Consider the following 18,495-nt stretch of genomic DNA (forward strand, 5'->3'; position numbering starts at 1 on the left):
ATATGACATCTAAAGCCAATCATATTTCAGAGAGAATCTGAAATTCCCTTGGACTCTTGAATATTTGTTTATGGACATAGTTTATAATAAAGCAAATATTTAACATCAGTCACTGAGCCAGAGCATAAAATCTTCACTAGAAGTTTCCATGGATTTTATGAGCTAGAAATTAGGTTAGAAGTTGACCCAGATGATCTGGCTGACAGCCAGCATCACTGATTCACTTTCAGAGCAAATTATCAGATTATTTAGTTGGAAACTTATTAACACAATTTAAACCATTAAAATAATCTAATAGAGATTTTATGCAGGGCTCTCCTTCCCACTAATTCATTTATTGGTCTTAGAATCTGGTTTCAGGTCTCTGTCTTTAGAATGGCAGTCTACAAAATAAAATGAAAGTGATTATCAAGAATATCAGGACTCAACATATATCTGTGTCCCCACTGTACACAGAACTATTTTTCTGATCAGCTTGAAGTAGCAGAAAGTGTAGTAGAGTTGAAAGACAAAACCAAGAGTCAAGATAGTTCATGTTAGCAGAAGATAGATAGAAGTAAAAGTTAACTTAGTGGTCACAAAGCTGGTAAATCACAAAATCAATATTCTAGCTCAAGTCAGCCAGACTGCAAAGCTCTGAGCCAGCAATTGCAATGAATAAATTTCCACTACCTGGTTACTGCAGATTTTCTCCTTCTGCTACACTGTGCCAAGTTAAATTTATTTCTTTTTTAAAGAAATGCCTGGTGTACTACTTTTCAAACATATAAGTTGAAATTATTATATAAGTGAAGTTTGCTCAATTAGTGCTATTTAGATACTTCTCATACCTTGATCCTATTTTAAAACGCAGGCTCCATTTCACTAGGTATAGACTGGGTCATTTCTAACAAATTCCTAGGCAGTGTTGCAGCCACTAGTCCAAAGACTCCACAGAGTGGGAAAGCTAATGGAAGACTACCGCTGGTTTTCTGCTTTGGGTTTGAATGAGGTTGGAACTGCTAAATTGGGTGTATGCATTTATAGCGTTAGTTTCACATCTGACTAACATGGTGATTACCTGCAAGTTGAAAAAAAATAAAGACTATTAAATAAGATCCTCATCCAAGAGGGGTACCTTTGACACCTGAAATTACTCCCAATTAATGGAGCCACTAAATGACCAAGAATATCTGGACATCATTTTACTGGGTTCTATAACTTAGAATGGACTGAAAACCCACCTACACTTCCTTAATTATTTTCCATTCTTCAATTTCTCAGAATAGGCTAGATTCCAAAAAGAGGAACCGAATCCTCTCCTCCAACACAGAATCTGAGAAATACACCTTTAAAATGTCAATGGAGGCAGCCAAGTCTTCTGAAAACATGTGATTAGAATCCAAAAAGTCTAAAAGATAATTTCACAAGGACAGGACAAAGGAGATATTATTTCATTTCATAGATTTCATTCTGATTAGAAAAACTCTTTCCAAGTACCAGTCCCCCGATGTGCTGTCTTCTAAGGGAAACTTTAACCCAATGACTTCACCACATTACGGCAGAAACTCGGGCTCTTGCCTTACACCAAACCTCTTTTTTTATCAGCATTATAGGAATAAAATCCTTGTTATAGAAAATGTATGTAATTTTTAGAAAAATTATGAGCAGGAGCTCAGAGGTTACAGAAAAAAATCCAATAGCTATGTATAGCTATCTTAATTTAAGGGATAAAATAAAACATATGGCCAACCAAATGCAGTCATTCTGTTATCTCTGCTACTCTCTTTGCTCCACAAAAATCAAGCTTTCTCCAGAAGCTCGCATGTTATGTAATAAGGACCTGATTTCACTTAGAAAGCATACTTTCCCTTCCTTTCTATCCCAAAATGTTACCCAACAGAAATAAATCCTTAAGACAAATTTGAAAGTGGACAGCACATCTTTCGGGAAAAATAAAAGAATTTTCCATGTTTTCCACTACTTCGGGTTCCTATTGTCCCTCTTTAACATGGCAGCATCCTGGCATGCGCAGCTTTGAAGGTCAAGGACCCAACACCAGCTACCCCCAACCAGGAACCATTCAGGAAGTGTTCTGGAGGAGATCAGGAAGGAAGGTAAATTTGTACCACTCTGGAGTCAGATAATAACAGAGGGCATCGCCTACCATTGTAAATAACAGATGTAAATTCCAGGACTGGAATCCATACATCAATGGAGAAAAAATAAAAATGAGGAGGAAATTCTCTTACTGGGAGAAACATGATCAAAAACTACAGTAGAGCAATATTTAGGGTGGAGCAAAGTAAGGGACTCTACAAATTACTAACATAAAGGAAACAATTGCTTTGAAAATGACCAAGGGATCAAAAAAAAAAGTAATTCCCAGGAAACAAAAAGAAATGCAAGTACTGGAGAGATGGAGTAGCTGGTAGGGCACTTGTCTTGCACATGACCAACCCGGGTTCAATCCTGTGTATCCCGTATGGTTCTCCTGCACTACCAGGAGTAATTTCGGAGTGCCGAGCCAGGAGTAACCCCTGAGCATTGCTGAATTTCCCACACACAAAAAAAGAAAAGGAAAGGGAGGGAGAAAGGAAGGAAGGAAGGAAGGAAGGAAGGAAGGAAGGAAGGAAGGAAGGAAGGAAGGAAGGAAGGAAGGAAGGAAGGAAGGAAGGAAGGAAGGAAGGAAGGAGGGAGGGAGGGAGGGAAGGAGGGAGGGAGGGAGGGAGGGAGGGAGGGAGGGAGGGAAGGAGGGAGGGAGGGAGGGAGGGAGGGAGGGAGGAAGGAAGGAAGGAAGGAAGGAAGGAAGGAAGGAAGGAAGGAAGGAAGGAAGGAAGGAAGGAAGGAAGGAAGGAAGGAGGGAGGGAGGGAAGGAAGGAAAGAAGGAGGGAAAAGTGCAAAGGCTGATAAAACAAAAGGAATGAAAGTCCATATTTCCAGTCATTTTGGTAAAAACCTGTGGTTGGATGGTTGTGCAATAAGGAATGTCCTTTCACTTTCTGGCTAGAAGACACTCTCAGTCAGTCAACATTAGTGTTTTTCCTTCAGATGGAAAGGACAGACCTTTTATACCAGGCAGTCAAATTGCAGACCTCTACAGGGGTAAACAAGAAATATAAGGGTCACTTGCCACCTGGGATTGTCCTAAAACGGCTCCTGTACAATCCACACAATAAAACATGGCGGCCCTGTTTGTTCCCACCAAAGTCTTTGGAGAAACAATAATCAAGTCAAAAGATGCAGATTTCTTTGTTGAGTATCTGTCGGAAGGAACTGGGGCAACGAACAAAGATAGCTCAGATCTCCCTGGAGTGATGCTATAGAGAAAATATGATCTGTCCACCTGCTTTGCTAATTTAAGCTCGAGAACTTCAACATCAAATAGCCTATTTTTTTTCTATTATTAAAAAAATCCTTTCATGAGGAGTCGCCAACCTGTCCTCTCATTACCTACAGAACAATCCACTTAATGAAGAAGGAAAGTGTTTGCTTAGAGCACAATGAGGTGGGTAAAACCACTGGAGACAATGGTTTGCCAATAAAAAGTCCTAAAGGTCTGATCCAGCAAATAACTTCTGCCAGAAAGTCTTATTTTTAGTTAGGAAATAATTTTCTACAAGGCATGCAAGTTCTGCTGGTGTTGTATTTAAGATTTAAAAAAACTTTGTTCCCAGCAACCTGAAAATGAAAAATAAACTAAATGTCCTCTTTGGGCCTTAAGACCCCAATGGGGAGTCATAATGAAATGTGACTTGGAAGGTGAGAATCCAGACCCCTGTTCCTTCTGCTAACTAACTTGAATTTTTAGCATAAAGTGCTTTTCAATAAGCCTTATCAGAAAAACCTAGTTTGGGAAGCTAACACAAAATTAAATACAAATGAAATGTTTCTAAGTTACACAAGTAAGTTTCAAGCTCACAGAGGTCTCAGTATGTCCTACTGTCACTGCTCTTTCTCGACCAATCCACAGGCAATAGGTAAATACTTCATTTGAATATGATATCTAAACTTAATTTCAATGTTAACTATATTTCATAATATCACTGTCACTGTATCACTGTAATCCCTTTGTTTATCTATTTGCTCGAGTGGGCACCAGCAATGTCTCCATTGGTCCCAGCAATGATATTTTAGCAGCCTCTCCTTACCCATCTTTCCCAATGACTGGAGGCTCGTTCAGGGTGAGGGGAATAAGACCTGTTATTGTTACTGTATTTGGCATATCGAATACACACGGGGAGCCTGCCAGGCTCTTCCGTGAGGGCTGGATACTCTCGGTAGCTTGCCATGCTCTAAGAGAGGGATGGAGAATGTATATCAGAGAATACAAGCAAGTATGTTAAAACCAAACACATGTGTGCTGCTTTAGGCACATCAGACTATAAGCTCTCGCTTCCAGGAGCTTTGTTTGATATAGTCTCTGGATCTCAAGTAAGATGTAGCTATAGTTATCAATTTGAAAAACCATTAATAGTCCCTGCTCATACCAGAACCTGTGCTAGTGTCCCCTGGGACATGGGACATTATCTTTGCTCTTTCTCTTGATTTCTACTTGGACATCCTTTGACCCACCAATCCCATACTCCCAAAATGGTGCTTCCCCCAGTGCACGGTGGACTGCTAGCTTTTCCTCACAGTCCGATCTCTGTTCCTTCCCTGGACACATGGTGGCACCGATATCGACTACAGAGCCATTCACCTCGCTCCCAGGCATCTTGTGACTCAGTTCTTACCTGGACGGGGGGGGGGGGAGGGTGGCGAGGGGAAATGGACTATATACCAAGTCACAGTCTGGCAAGAAAACCTCAGGAATACACTCCACAATTATTTCTCCCATTTTCACACCTAGAATGGTGAGCTTTAACCTTGAAGACCCCCCAGCAGGGAGGGTAACAATGTGGAAAGAACTTGGGCCCCTCAATGACTTTCCAAACCAGAGGTACGCTGAGCTGTTGAGCCATTCCTGTGTGCAATAGGAACTTCTATAAGTGACTGTTGTCTCGGGTCATTTGGTGCTAGCAGCTTAGTCTTTACTTTAGCAAATGGAGTAGTCAAGGCATTCAGGGAAATTTGGGGCTTACGGGGATAGAGAGGGGCTGGAGTGATAGCACAGCAGGTAGAGCATTTGCCTTGCACACTGCTGACCCGGGTTCAATTCCCAGCATCCTATATCATCCTCTGAGCACTGCCAGGAGTAATTCCTGAGTGCAAAGCCAGGACTAACCCCTGTGCATTGCCGGGTGTGGCCCAAACAGCAAAAAAAAAAAAAAAAAAAAAAGTGGGGGATAGAGATAGTATAGATGTCAATGGACACACTCCTTGCATGTAGATGACCTCAATTCGAGCCTCAGGTACCACATATGGTTCCCCACATACTGCCAGGTGTAGGTCCTAAGCAGGCCCTGCTGTACTCAAGAACAAAGAAAAGGAAAACAACCAACAAAAAATGTTGGCCTTTAGAATGCTACATTTTATCAATAGTAACTGCATTTGCATACAGATGTAGGGTAATTCAAAAATTATTTGAAGTCCAAGACAGTTTGTCTTATTTTATAAGTTGAAGTCAAGTGTAATAAATGTATAAGCCTGGCTTTCATTTATAATAATATTGGATCAAGTTATCTAACTAAAAACAGCAAACAAATTTAATGTTCAAATAAAAAATAATAATAAATTGGGGCTATCCCTGTGGCAAAAGAAAAGTAGGTAGGCTAGCCTAGACTAACTTCAGTATCTCACACATAGTAGGGAGGTCAACTGAGCTGCCTTTTAATGCAGTACAGTGAAACATAATAGAATGTAATGCATGTCCTCTGGATAAGATGATCCACCATATGATGCTTTAATAAATGTTCATCATTAATTGGCAAATAGTGACAGTCAACAAGAGAGGAGATACTAACACAGTGCTTTAATTAATGAACATATTTACATACAGCAGCTTTAAGGCACACACCCTCTCACTGACGCACCAGGGAAAAGCATCAGATGACTATGTCTGTGATAATTCGTCCATTTCAAGTCCCCTTCGGAGTCCTTCTGGGTTTTCTAAACTTATCCAAAGCTCCAGAGGCCCTCTCATTCTTGCCCCAAGGTATTTTCCCCCCTCCACTGGAATGTTCTATCATTCTACTGAGCTCAATATCATTATACTGAGAAAATGCTATTTCTCCCTCTACAGTTGCTTCGAACTTTCCTGAAGTGTTTAAGAAGGTTAATGCTATGCAAGTCTGCCTCCAACATGTGTCCCATAGAATCTAAACTGGTATTCGCTTCTCTGGGACTAGATTTTCTTGGAATATGCAGAGTGCAGTAGATCTAGCCAAGCCTCAATTCTTCTGCATTTGGGATTCTTTATTTGGTGCTGAGTGGGGTCTTGAGCTGGTTTTACATTTGGGTTCTTCATTTCATCTTATTCTTTATTTGGTCTTATTTTATTAAAAAGTGTTGCAAGTGGGGTATGGGGTGAAACCCTCATTCCTGATGCATAAGAAAAAGGGGAGAGGACCCTTCTTATTCAATTTCCACATCCTCACTAGCGATCAGAGTTCAACCTGTCATCAATTCACATACACAATTTGGTAAGCTTTTCAAAGTACAATAAAGGACAGTACTATAAATTGTGTGTGGGGGGAGAGGTTTGGGGACCTTGTCCAGTAATGCACAGTGATCACTCCTAGGGGTATTTGGGGGGGCCATAGGCAGCACCAGGGGTCGGACATAATCAAGGAAGGCAACTGGGCTCTGCATAATTCCTACAGTTTGGGCATTGTAAATTTCTTAAATTCTCTTTTAAATCATCATATTATTGAACCAGAGAATTTTGAAGCCTCTGTTGAAAACAAAGATGAGAGCATGAGATGTGAGGAACATACAGGGAATCTACAGGAATCATATTGAGTCCTGTCGATTTTTCATACTCTTGGCATTCAACAGGCTAAATTTTTCATCAGGTGCCCATTGGGATACCATGTATTCTCTCATTGATTATTTGATGAGAAATAATTTTTGAAGCAAATAGATCATCTTCTGAAATAAATGATATTGAACCAGATAGTGAAATGCGCCCACGCTGACCCAGCCAAGAGTGCTGGGCCTTGGAGGTGGTGTGGATCCGCCCCTACGGGCTTCTCTTTACAGAGAGGAGACCCCTGTTTGTGGACATGGCCAGGCACACGAGCAAAGGTTCGCACGTGCCTGAACCGGAGGATAAAGCTAGTTCACAGGGACAGTATTTAGTAACCACAATAGAAAAACCACCAAATTGTTTTGATTATACATAAAAACAACCAATTCTCTCTCATCCAGGCCAAAATGGAAAGAATATCGCTGCTGGTGAAAGGCAACAGAGATATTTATTTCACCTTTCCTTCCCACATCCCAGTTGGACAATCAGTCTCCTGAATGGGCCCTTCTTTTTCTTTTACTGTTTGTTTTGTTTTGGGGAAAGGGGTACAGGGCTTTGGGAAGCCACACCTGGTGGTACTCAGGGCTTACTCCTGGCTCTTGGGTTCAGGAGCCACTCACAGAGGGGTTCAGGGTCCACATAGGAACACCAGAAATTAAAGCCAGGTCGTATGCTGTTCTGTTGCTGTATGTGCCCTGACTTCAGTGATGCCAAATGTCTCCACGGCCCACCTGAGCTCGGGGATTTTAGTGAATCATATCCAGGACACACAAGTCATACTACTCCAAACACCGCTCTAAAAGCTACTCTCAGATTTCTCCAGAAGAATAATGCAGGTGTGTTAAGCCAAACTTACAGCCATAGATGCACAGATGTGCTTTTCTTAAGTTCTGTAGTTACAGCTGAGTCACACTCTTAACTGAAACCTGAGGCCCTTTGACTGGACAAGGACCCAGTCCCAGATGGCAGCTGTAAGCACTGTAGCTGGGGTCTACAATTATGAATTGTACATTAAAAAATTGTCTGGAGGGGAGGGCACATGTTAAATGCTTCAGCACAGCAAGTAAAAAAATGTGAAACTGAAAGGAATGTATTATAAAAATAGAAAACAATTTTAAAAGCATACTTAAAAGCAAAAAAAAATAGGAAACAGTTATTGAAGCTGCCTACAAATTTTTAATAAATTTTAGGCTCTTTCAACAGTGAAAGGACTATATTATTCTTGCCCATACTTGACTGATTAGAGTTTAGTAAGGTGCCTGTAAAAATGCTTTCTATAGTCATTTGATAATTACTGACAAATAAATTGAATAACTAAATAAGTAATGGCATCCTGTAAGTAGAAAAAATTGCATCCAAGTCTCTAATTCAACCACTATTAATATTTTAATATAATTTCTTTCACTTTTACTTCTCTAGGGTTCTCAAATGTAAATTTTAGTTTATAGAATATTATAAAAAATCTAATATAAAATATTGTTTTATTTTACAGTATGATTATAATAGCATTAAGCATGCTTATTACTTATTAAAATAATGAATACATGAGAACATTATCCAATTTAATGAACATAACTTCAAGTGTTAGGGACTTCTTTAATCCTCAGAAAACAAATGCAGGAATTGTAATATGATGGAAAGCATCATTTGATAGTTAAGATTTTGCTTTTTCTCAGTATTCAGGAGCAAACTCATGTGCAAGAAAGATCTACTGCATCTTTTTGCTAATTCAAAAAATATTTACTTTCATAGTAATCTTTCAGTACCTGTATTGCAAACCATAATGCCCAAAGTGGGGGGTGAGGGGAGAGAGAGAGAAAGAAAGAAGATAGAGGAGGGAGGGAGATAGTGAGAGGGAGAGGAAGAGAGAGGAGACAGAGAGAGGGGAAGGGAGGGAGAGACAACGAGACAAGGAGAGAGGGAAAGAGAGAAGAGACAGAGGAGAAAGAGAGAGGCGGGGAAAGAGAGGAGAGAGGCAGAGAGAGAAGTGCTACCATAGAGGCTGGGGATTGGGGGAAAGTGGGTACATGGGTGGTGGGAATTGTTCACTGGTGGAGGGCTGGGTATTGGAACACTGCATGACTAAAACCCAGTCATAAAGAACTTTGTATCTATATATCACGGTGGTTCAATAAAAATTAATTAATTGATTGATTAAAATATTGACTTAGTAGTTTTCATTCAATGAAAATCATATGCCTTCATTTCCTCCTTAATAGTTAGCAAACTTTACCTGCAATTGAGCATAATAGTACATAAACACCCTGTTGTGTTCTTTTTGTCACTAAACCAATGATATAAGAGTTGGGTATTAGTATCCTTCCTTTCAGAGAAGCCACAAAGCCCAGAAAGATAAAGTAACTAGGCCAAGAGCTCCAACAGTCTTAAGGGAGAGTTAGACCCAGGATTCACCTCTCCTCAAGTTTGAAGCTACTACTTTTAAACTACTTGCCCTGTTGACCTGATGATGATGCTACACAATCCGAGAATCAAGAAAGCAAATGCTCACAGCTCATTGTAAGAAGTCACACTAACATGAAGAATTTCCCTTTTTTCTTTCTTTGGGCTTTTTGAGTCACACCTGGAGATGCTCAGGGGTTGGTTGATCCTGGCTCTACACTCAGGAATTACTCCTGTAGGTGCCGGGGGAACCATATGGGCTGCCAGGAATTGAACCCAGATCAGACACATGCCAGGCAAACACCCTACCCACTGTGCTATAGCTCTGCAAACACCCTACCCACTGTGCTATAGCTCTGGCCACAACATGAAGATTTTCAAATCTCAATTCTTCCTTGAAGGATGAATTAAGTAAAATCTATGAAAAGTCGAGATGAGTTGACCGACATGTTCACCTACCCACAGGCAGAAAGACAGGGAGGGTGGACACAGACACATGCATTCCCCTCCCCTGGGTAAAGTGAGAACATTTCCACACAATTTATGACAGGTGTCAGTCAATCAATATTAAATGAGTCTTGACACAGGGCACAGAATACTACATTTGGCATTATGGGATATACACAGAAGAAGATGCTGTGCCGGTATTTCAGACTCTTCTTTTCTACCAACCAAATTGAAATGATGAATACCTCATTTCGGAAACCTTACCTTTTAGAGAAAGCTAAAATGAGAGAACACCGTAGCCGTGTCCCTGAAGCTGAAAGCACTTAGTCCCAGAACCATCTATCAAACTGGCACAGGAAGTGGCATAGGGGATGGAGCAAGGAGCAGGCAGAGGAGAAAAACAGGAAGACTCTGTGTGCAGGAGGACTCAGAGGTGGGCTTATATTCCAGGCTGTGGTTGGATTCAGTTGGCAAGAAATGATGATCTATCCAGGAACTCATGGAATCAAGCTGTGTCTTAAGGTGGTTTCAGGTAAAGCATATTGCACGTAGAAAGAAAACTTGGAGAAGAAAAATGTGCAGGAGGGAAGTTGACATTGGTAGCAGGATCAGGGATGGAACATCGCATGTCTAAACCCCAACTATGAAACTATGAATAACTTTGTAGATCACCGTGCTTTACTAAAATCAAAAAAACTGCAGCTCTATCTCCTGTGAGATAATCTCATCCAGACATGAAAACCTCTTTTGGTGCACTCTAAGGCAGTGACTCCCCTACTTTTCAGTGTTCTGAAATGCCCAGCAGTGCTCACCACTTGGGTTGGAAACAGCACTGGGGTTGAGGCACTGCCTGGCACACAGCCAATCCCGGTTCAATCTCCAGTACCACATATGGTCCCATGAACACCACCAGAAGTGATCCTGAGCACAGAGCCAAGGTAAGCACTAGGGTGTGACCTCAAAACTAAAAGAACAAAATCATATAATTTTTTAAAATATTAAATGTGCACCATTAAAAATAACATTTCTGGGATCTGAGGGAGAGAGAGAGAGAGAGAGGAAGTATAGCAGGGTAAGTTGCTTGGAGAAAGAGTGAGTATTGAATTAGAGATTCCCCCCAAACAATTATAGTTTCCAAAGCTATAAGAGAGAGCTCCCTTTAAAAAGTTTGAGGTTTTTGCTGTGATACCTAAAAAAAAAAAAAAAAAAAAAAAAAACTATGCAAAATAAGTCAATCTGGTGACCATACTTGTTAGACAATGGATTGTGGATACCCATGGCACAAACCTTAAAGTGGGGCCCCTGGGAAAGACCAGGATTTCCTGGAGTGAGTGGGGGGGGTGAGGGTCAGGCAGAGTGAGCTGTACAATAGGGGTGGGGGTGCCAGGCAGATCTCAGGGGCTGAACCAGGGTCCTACAGCTCTCAGCACTGGGCTTATATAGATCCCAGGAATCTAGAACCCCCCCAAAGAACCCACCCCCAATCGCCCCTGGCTCTAGAAGCAGTTGATATTTTATAGAGATTCCTGATAGTGCAGAAGGTCAGAAGCCTCCAGGAATCTGCTTGAACCAACTGGAAAGAATCCCTAAAATCTGACCAAGGCTTAGGCTCAGCTTCTCCGCCAGAGCCGTCTGGACAGCGGGGTCAGACTATTCTCCGAGGCTGACCGGACTCTATTAGAATGTTTACAAGCAGCTGACCCTCTGCAATGCCTGAAGGAATAGCCCCTATTCCTGGCAACAACGAATCTCCGATCATGGGTCATCGTCCCCTGCAGGCGACCCAAAGGCTCCCAGGGGAGACCCCCGTTAGTGTCAGCAAAAGTTCAGAAGATTGCAGAGCACTGACCACCGTGCTTTGCCTTTAATTCATTTAACAGTTCATTCCAGGAAATAGCTGGACGACACCAGGAACTCACTGATTACTTAAAATAGTCCCTTTAAATGCACTTTAAAATGACCCTTGACATTTCCATGCTATTCTGAACACACGGCGTTCATATTCTAATACCTTCTCTTCAGGTCACCTTTTCTCAGTCCTTTGTTTTCATTTCTCAATGCAAAACCATCGTGTCCTGGTCAATCTGAAAAACAGTGCCTGCTATATTCAAGTTCCCCCTCACAGCACACACTTCAGGAAGAGCTCAAAGCTGACCTCCTTGGGCCATTCATTCTGGTTCCGTCTGAGCAAAAAATTGATCTTGAAAAGCCAGAACCACAACCAAATGCCAATGTCTAAGTTTTAGTATGAAGTATAGTTAGAAGAAAGCTTAACTGAGCACAATACAATTTAAAGTATGCATACTCCAAAAAGAAGAATCAGGTGAAATGATGTTGGGAGAGAAGCAATCCATTTAAAGAAGCTAATTTAGAATTATAAAACAGGAAAGAGAACAAACCCTCCTGTACAGTCCTTACCCTTACAAAGCCTCAGGCAGAAACATCCTCAAAGAGGTTTGTAATGGAAGAAGATTTTGTAAATGAGACTAGATTACAAAGTAATGTAATTTCCTTGATAAGTTGTGAGTAAGTAATTATCTCATCAAGGAATTCTGCTTCTGGAGGGCAATTAGTTGAAGAAATACAGCCTTTCCTTTATGACACAAATTTCTGCTGGGAGACCAAAAACTGCTAGGGCCTGATTTAGTATGTGTTTATTTGAGTAAAAACCTTGCCTCTTGCCTAGAGAAAAACAGCCCTGACCATGACTGTCTTAGAAGTCTAAAATACCCTCATCTAGGCCTGTGACCCTTGCTATGTGAATGCAGGTTTCTTCTCCCTGTTCCTGATGTGGGACAGGTTCTAATAAACAAGTTAGGAGGTGGCTCAAAGGACCGCAGCACATGGTTTGCATGTGGAAGCCCAGGGGTTCAGTCCCTGAACCACACGATTCCCCCAAGCATTGCCATAAGCAAAATACACAGTGCTGGGAATAGTCCCTGAGCACTGACGGAAGTGGTCCCCAAACAAAAACAAAGGTAGGTTTCAGAAGATAAAATTGAATTAAACAATACCCCAAACTACATTTGCTCATTACAAAAGCAATCCATGACCACTGGACTGCCATCTGGGAACTCAGGTTGAGCACTCCTAACCAAACTCAAAACCTGACTGAGCCATCCTTTGATTTGAGAACATGAAGGGATGGTATGAGTTAATGTAACAGAGAAATGAAAAGAAGAGTGAGAATCCAGATCACACACCCCCACAGGGTCTTTTAGGGAAAAGCTAAAGGAGCAGCCAAACCCTGGTAGGCCCAGCAAACCCTCAAATTGTGCTGGAATGTTTCACAGACTTCTCTGGGGAACTAATTAAATGTTCTACAGAGTTAACACATCTCCTGGATCTTCCCACATTAAAGCAGAACTCACTTCCTCAACTCACTTCCAGTTCTGGTCTCAATGATGACATAACTTACTGGCAATTATTTCTGCTAGAGCACATGGGAAGTTTAATAAACATAAAACATTACTTGATTCAAATTGAGTTGATGCTAAAAAATATTTAGACAAGTCACCACAAGAATATAGCTTGACTTTAAAGTAGGTGTCATTCTGTGTCCAGTTTGTAAATTAAATTAAGTCTTTTGAATAAAACAATAAGATATGGAATGAAAAAACTAAAATAAATGGGATATTTTTCTAATCATAGTACTCACTTGCCTTGCCTTTTTTTAATTGGATCAGAATACCTACTTTTAATTGGTGATTTGTTTCTAAGTTGTTGATGATCTGTAAGGAAAAAGTAGAGTTGCTTTGTTTAATCACTATCACTATCATCCCGTTGATCATTGATTTGCTCAAGCAGGCCCAGTAACGTCTCCATTTGTCCTAGTCCTGAAATTTCAGCAGCCTCTCTTTACTCGTCCTTCCCAACGGGGCCGCATTAGAGGCTCTTTCAAGATCAGGAGAATGAGACCCATCATTGCTACTGTATTTGGCATATGAATACACCACAGGGAGCTTGCCATACTCTCCCGTGTGGGCAGGAAGCTCTTGGTAGCTTGCCAGGTTCTCCAAGAGGGAGAACTAGGCTATAAAATGTAACGCGGCCGCTAAGCAGCTGCGAGCTTCCAGGAGCTTGGTTTTATACTCCCGGAAAAGAGTGATGCAGAGTCTCTTGCCCCCAAGCCTGGCTGTCTTCACCAGAGCCCCTCAGAGCGGGTGGGCTGAGTCTCCCTCCTTGCCCTGAGCAGAGCCCTGGCAGCTGAAGACTTCCAGAATCCAGCCACAACCATGCTCAAGACCACTCTCCACATGCTTGGACAAGCCTCAGGTATGAAAGAACTGGCAGAGGAACCCAGGTGTGCAGGACCAGGGGCTGAGTCTCCAAGCCTGCTTGGATCGGGAGGGTCTGGGCCTCTTCCACCCAGATCCACCGTTTTCCAGTAGCTGGGCAGTCACAGCTCCGGCACCCTGTAATCCCATCAAGGGCCAACATCCAGAGACTATAAAACCAAGCTTTCTTTAATAACTGGAATAAAAATAAAAAAATAATATCACGACGAAATTTAACACTGGCTGGCATAAAATTGATACACACTTTACCAAAACAAAAGACAACATCAAATAAAAATGTATGAGATCCAATAACAAGTCTTCAGAATAAGAACTTTTAAGTAGCTTCTTTCAATAGTTACTTTAAGTGGATTCTTAATGGTTGATTGATGGTTTGGATGTCACTTTATTTCTTTCTAGCTTTTCATGTGCACTTCTAATCAATAATCTTCAAGAACCTCTTCTGTTATAATGGGCAAATGTTCCATCTATACTTTTGTTGTTCATCGTTTACTCCCCCTAGGCCACAAGGAAAGTGTATAGTTCCCCCTAAGAAATAGTGAGTTGAACTTGGAAAGATAACACAGGTGGGCACTTGTCTTACACACAGCAGACCAAAGTTCACTCTTCCAGACTACGTATCACCCCCTAAACCGTACCAGAAATAATCGCTGAATGTAGAGATGGGAGTAAGCCCTGAGCACCACTGGCTGTGGCCAAAAATATAAAACCAAACAAATAAAACGTAAATGTCACTACTGTTTCACAGATACCACTAAGCAAAGAGAGATGTTCCTTGCCTTTTCTCTAAGGAAAGCACCTGAGCACTTTTCCAGGAATTAAATTTAATTCTCTAAATTAAATTGCAAATTAATTTAGAGAGCACATCAGAAGAGAAAACCTTGAGTTTGGAAGGGTAAGGGAGGAAGGTAGGAAAGGAGGAGGAAGAGGGAAGACAGGAAGAGAAGGGAAAGGAGAAAGCAAGAAAGGAATGATAAGGAGAGAATAATTTAGGCAAATGTGGCTTACCACACCAGTTGAACACTAATTACCTTTCATGTGATGGCTGAATCCTCACTGATTTATATCTCAAAAAAAAAAATTTTAAGGGGCTGGAACAATAGCACAGCAGGTAGGGCGCTTGCCTTGCACGCAGCCGACCCAGGCTGACCCAGGTTCAATTCCCAGCATCCCATATGGTCCTCTGAGCACCGCCAGGGGTAATTCCTGAGTGCAGAGCCAGCAGTAGCAGTAACCCCTGTGCATCGCTGGGTGTGACCCAAAAAGCAAAAAAAAAAAAAATTTAAAACCTGGGACTGGAGATATAGTACATAGGTTAAGACATTTGTCTTGCATGGGCAAACTCCAGTTTGATCCCTGGCCCCATATGGACGACAAGTAACCCCTGAGCACAAAGCCAAGAGTAGCCCCTAAGCACCACCAGGTGTGTCCCCAGACCCTCCAAACAAATACTACTAATAAAAAAACACCTTCAAATCTCAAATTAGTTTAAATAAAATGTAAATTGGATCACTGCTGAGCATGGTAGCCCAGCTGCACTTTCTGGAAGCTCCGTTTCCATATCAATCGAAGATTATGCAAGTATGGAGCAAAGTGATACCCACCAGCACTGTGGTGGCCCAGTGCCAGCTGGCAGCACGTGCTGATCTATAGCGTCATTGAGATGCGCTCATCCCAAAGGGAGTCTCAGCAACGCCACTGTTTTCATTCCGTCAGGTAATGCTCTCCTCCAATTCACTACAACATTCTAGTAGAGTGGGTGAAGACAAGCGCTCTCTCCCCTCCCACACTGACTTCTTCTCACGGCGCTCAAAGAAGCCAAGCAGTAGGACGGACACTTGAACTGAGAGGGTGATAAGGAACCACATTTCAAGGCGTCCTGCAGATGGGCTGGATCCTAAGGAGCACCTGCTGTTCCTCCCCAGAGCTGGCCTCTGGCTCTTCATACTCAGACACAAGGGATCCCTCTGCTTAACATCGTCTCTTAACCCAGCCCTGTCTCTGAATAGCACACATTGTACCCCTTGTCTTCACAGGAAGCGACTCTTCATGGAAGTCTTTTTTGCTCAGAGAAAGGGTCTCCCATCTTGCCTGCTACCTTTTTCCAGGTCTCTCCCAATAAATGGTCAGCTATTTGGGAAGGATACTGGAAACTCAAACATATCTTAAAAATGTCATCATTAATACCATTTTCCAGAGAATACTCATGCAATTTACTTCAAGAGGAGGGACCGGGGAAATGGCAGCACCCCATAAAAGAGCAGAGGTCCCCTAAGAAAATCTACCCATTGGGCTGACGATAGAACACAAGTGAAGACCAATATCAAAGGGAAAGAGGCAAAGAGAGAATTCTGAGAACTATTTCAGGAGCTTTTGCTTTAGCTTTTTAATTTTTCTGGCTGTAGACTATAGAGGGAAAAGCATCGATGAGATGTTTAAGCCAATACCATGGATCCCACTTATAATGAAATGGGAAAAACGAAAGTAAATGAAAACTGATATGAATGTAGAATCTTTAAAGAATAATAAAATTTCTGGAAAGAGTCTTGAAATAGCAGTTCCTAAGATGAAACTGTGTAATTATAGCTCATCAGCGTAGGTCTTGCATATTCCAAAATAACCTGTTACACTACCCTCTTTTGTCCTCAAACAAGAGGAGAAGAAGACACGGGCCCCCAAAATAACAACCAAATAGTTACTTAGAACAAGAGTGGCTATCAGCTCATCCAGGCCAATGTTTTCCATAAATACAGCACACACAAGGAAATCTAAAAGCGTGTTCCTAGAATTCAAATTATCCTGTGCTGATTTAAAGGGATTTTCATCATGTTTTAAGAGACAAGATGACTTTTCCTAATGAATTTCAAATAAAGGATATATAATTACCCTAAAATTAGAGGCTATAGAGTAATGGTGGAGTGGGACCCCTGGGGTGAGAACCAAAACGGTCCATGGATGGATGACATCAGTGGCTTCATCAGAGCTAGGTCTGCGAGTCCTGGAGGACTCATGTCCACTTCAGTCCTGCTGGGGCAGCCCATTGTCCCTAGAAGCAGTGGGCCAAAGCTGGGGCGTGGCTAACTGCCACAGGACAGAGATATCTTTTCGTGGTAAGTAAGGAAAGGAGTATCAAATCACGGCATCACTTAACTCCACGGATGGGGCAAGGGAAACTTGCATTGTTGTCTTTATTGTTTGGTTTTGGGTTTGGGGGACACCCTAGCCGTGCTCCGGTCTTAACCCTGGCTCCGTGCTCAGCGATCACTCCCAGCAGTGTTCAGGGGACCATAAGGGGTGCTGGGGATCAATCCTGGGGCGGCCACACACAGGGCAATCTCCCTACCTGCTGTGCTACTGTTCTGGCCCCATTTTTCTCTCTTTTAAATGTTTCCATTCTCTGTGATGAAACACCTGAGGCTTTTACATTAAGGCATAGCTATTTTAGATGCTGAAGATGGCATATTCAGGCAAAACACTGAAGCTTTTCAGAAACCTTCCTCTACCATCTAAAGTAGGCACTAAAATGCAAAATTGATATTTTCTACCCTTTAATTGCTTGATTTCTCTCTACAGTGAAGAAACTGAAAAGAGTTTTCGTTTTTCATGCTAGCATCCCTGTGACGGGCTATATAAAGAGAAGAGCGCTGTGATCCCTATGGCTGAGAACCTCTGCCTTATTATTCCCTGACAGCAGCTATTTCAGAGAGTTTCAAAATTCTGAGCACAGGTCACTGCTTGGGATCGATGCTTCCAAATGTGTGTCAGTTCTAAGAAAGCTTCATATGCCCTTTTATTAAATCATGTACTAAAGATTCAGCATAGCCAACCAGAGTCTGGTATTGGATAGTTTGTGTTTCCTCAAGCATTTTGTTTTTGCCTATATTATATAGTACTTGCATGGGTTATAATTTTAGTAAGCCATAATTTATTTTAAGCAGATTATTTGTTATATATTCAGTTGAAGTTAAGTAAGGTAAACTTATCTTCATTAATTATGGAGCACAGACAGTGGAAAATTATGTTGTGTTATGATTTTGAGGACATAAGTAATATTAAAATCCAAGATATAAAAACGTGTTTCCTTCTCTCTCCTCAAAAACATGAGGGACATTATAGTTGATATAATATATGCCGTGCAGGGAAATTAGCAGAAGAGACTGAAATTAATAAATTCTAATGTTTATCATGTTACTTATGCCGACTTTAATCATGTTTCCAACTTTTATCATGCTACTTATCAATATATAGATGAAATACTTAATTTTATCACTATTGATAATTTAGACTCAGAATTTTCATGAAACTGCATTAATAGTTTTTAGATTATCTAGATTTCTAAGACAGTTACTTTAATTCATGTACTATTGCAAAAATTCTGAATTTTTCTAAAGAATCCTAAAGGAGGAAGCCACAAGAAAGACTCCTATGCTGTGAAATAGTTGATTCTCCAGTACCTGGCCA

General features: G+C 41.4%; 1 protein-coding gene across 1 annotated transcript in view; it reads right to left on the reverse strand.

Moving 5' to 3' along the window:
- FGF14 (fibroblast growth factor 14) overlaps nucleotides 1-18,495 on the reverse strand; it is a 622,206-nt gene that overhangs the window by 462,015 nt on the left and 141,696 nt on the right. The gene's annotated exons all lie outside the window — the stretch shown is intronic.

Source organism: Sorex araneus, chromosome 1 (genome assembly GCF_027595985.1).
Source record: "Sorex araneus isolate mSorAra2 chromosome 1, mSorAra2.pri, whole genome shotgun sequence".
Taxonomy (NCBI): Eukaryota; Metazoa; Chordata; class Mammalia; order Eulipotyphla; family Soricidae; genus Sorex; species Sorex araneus.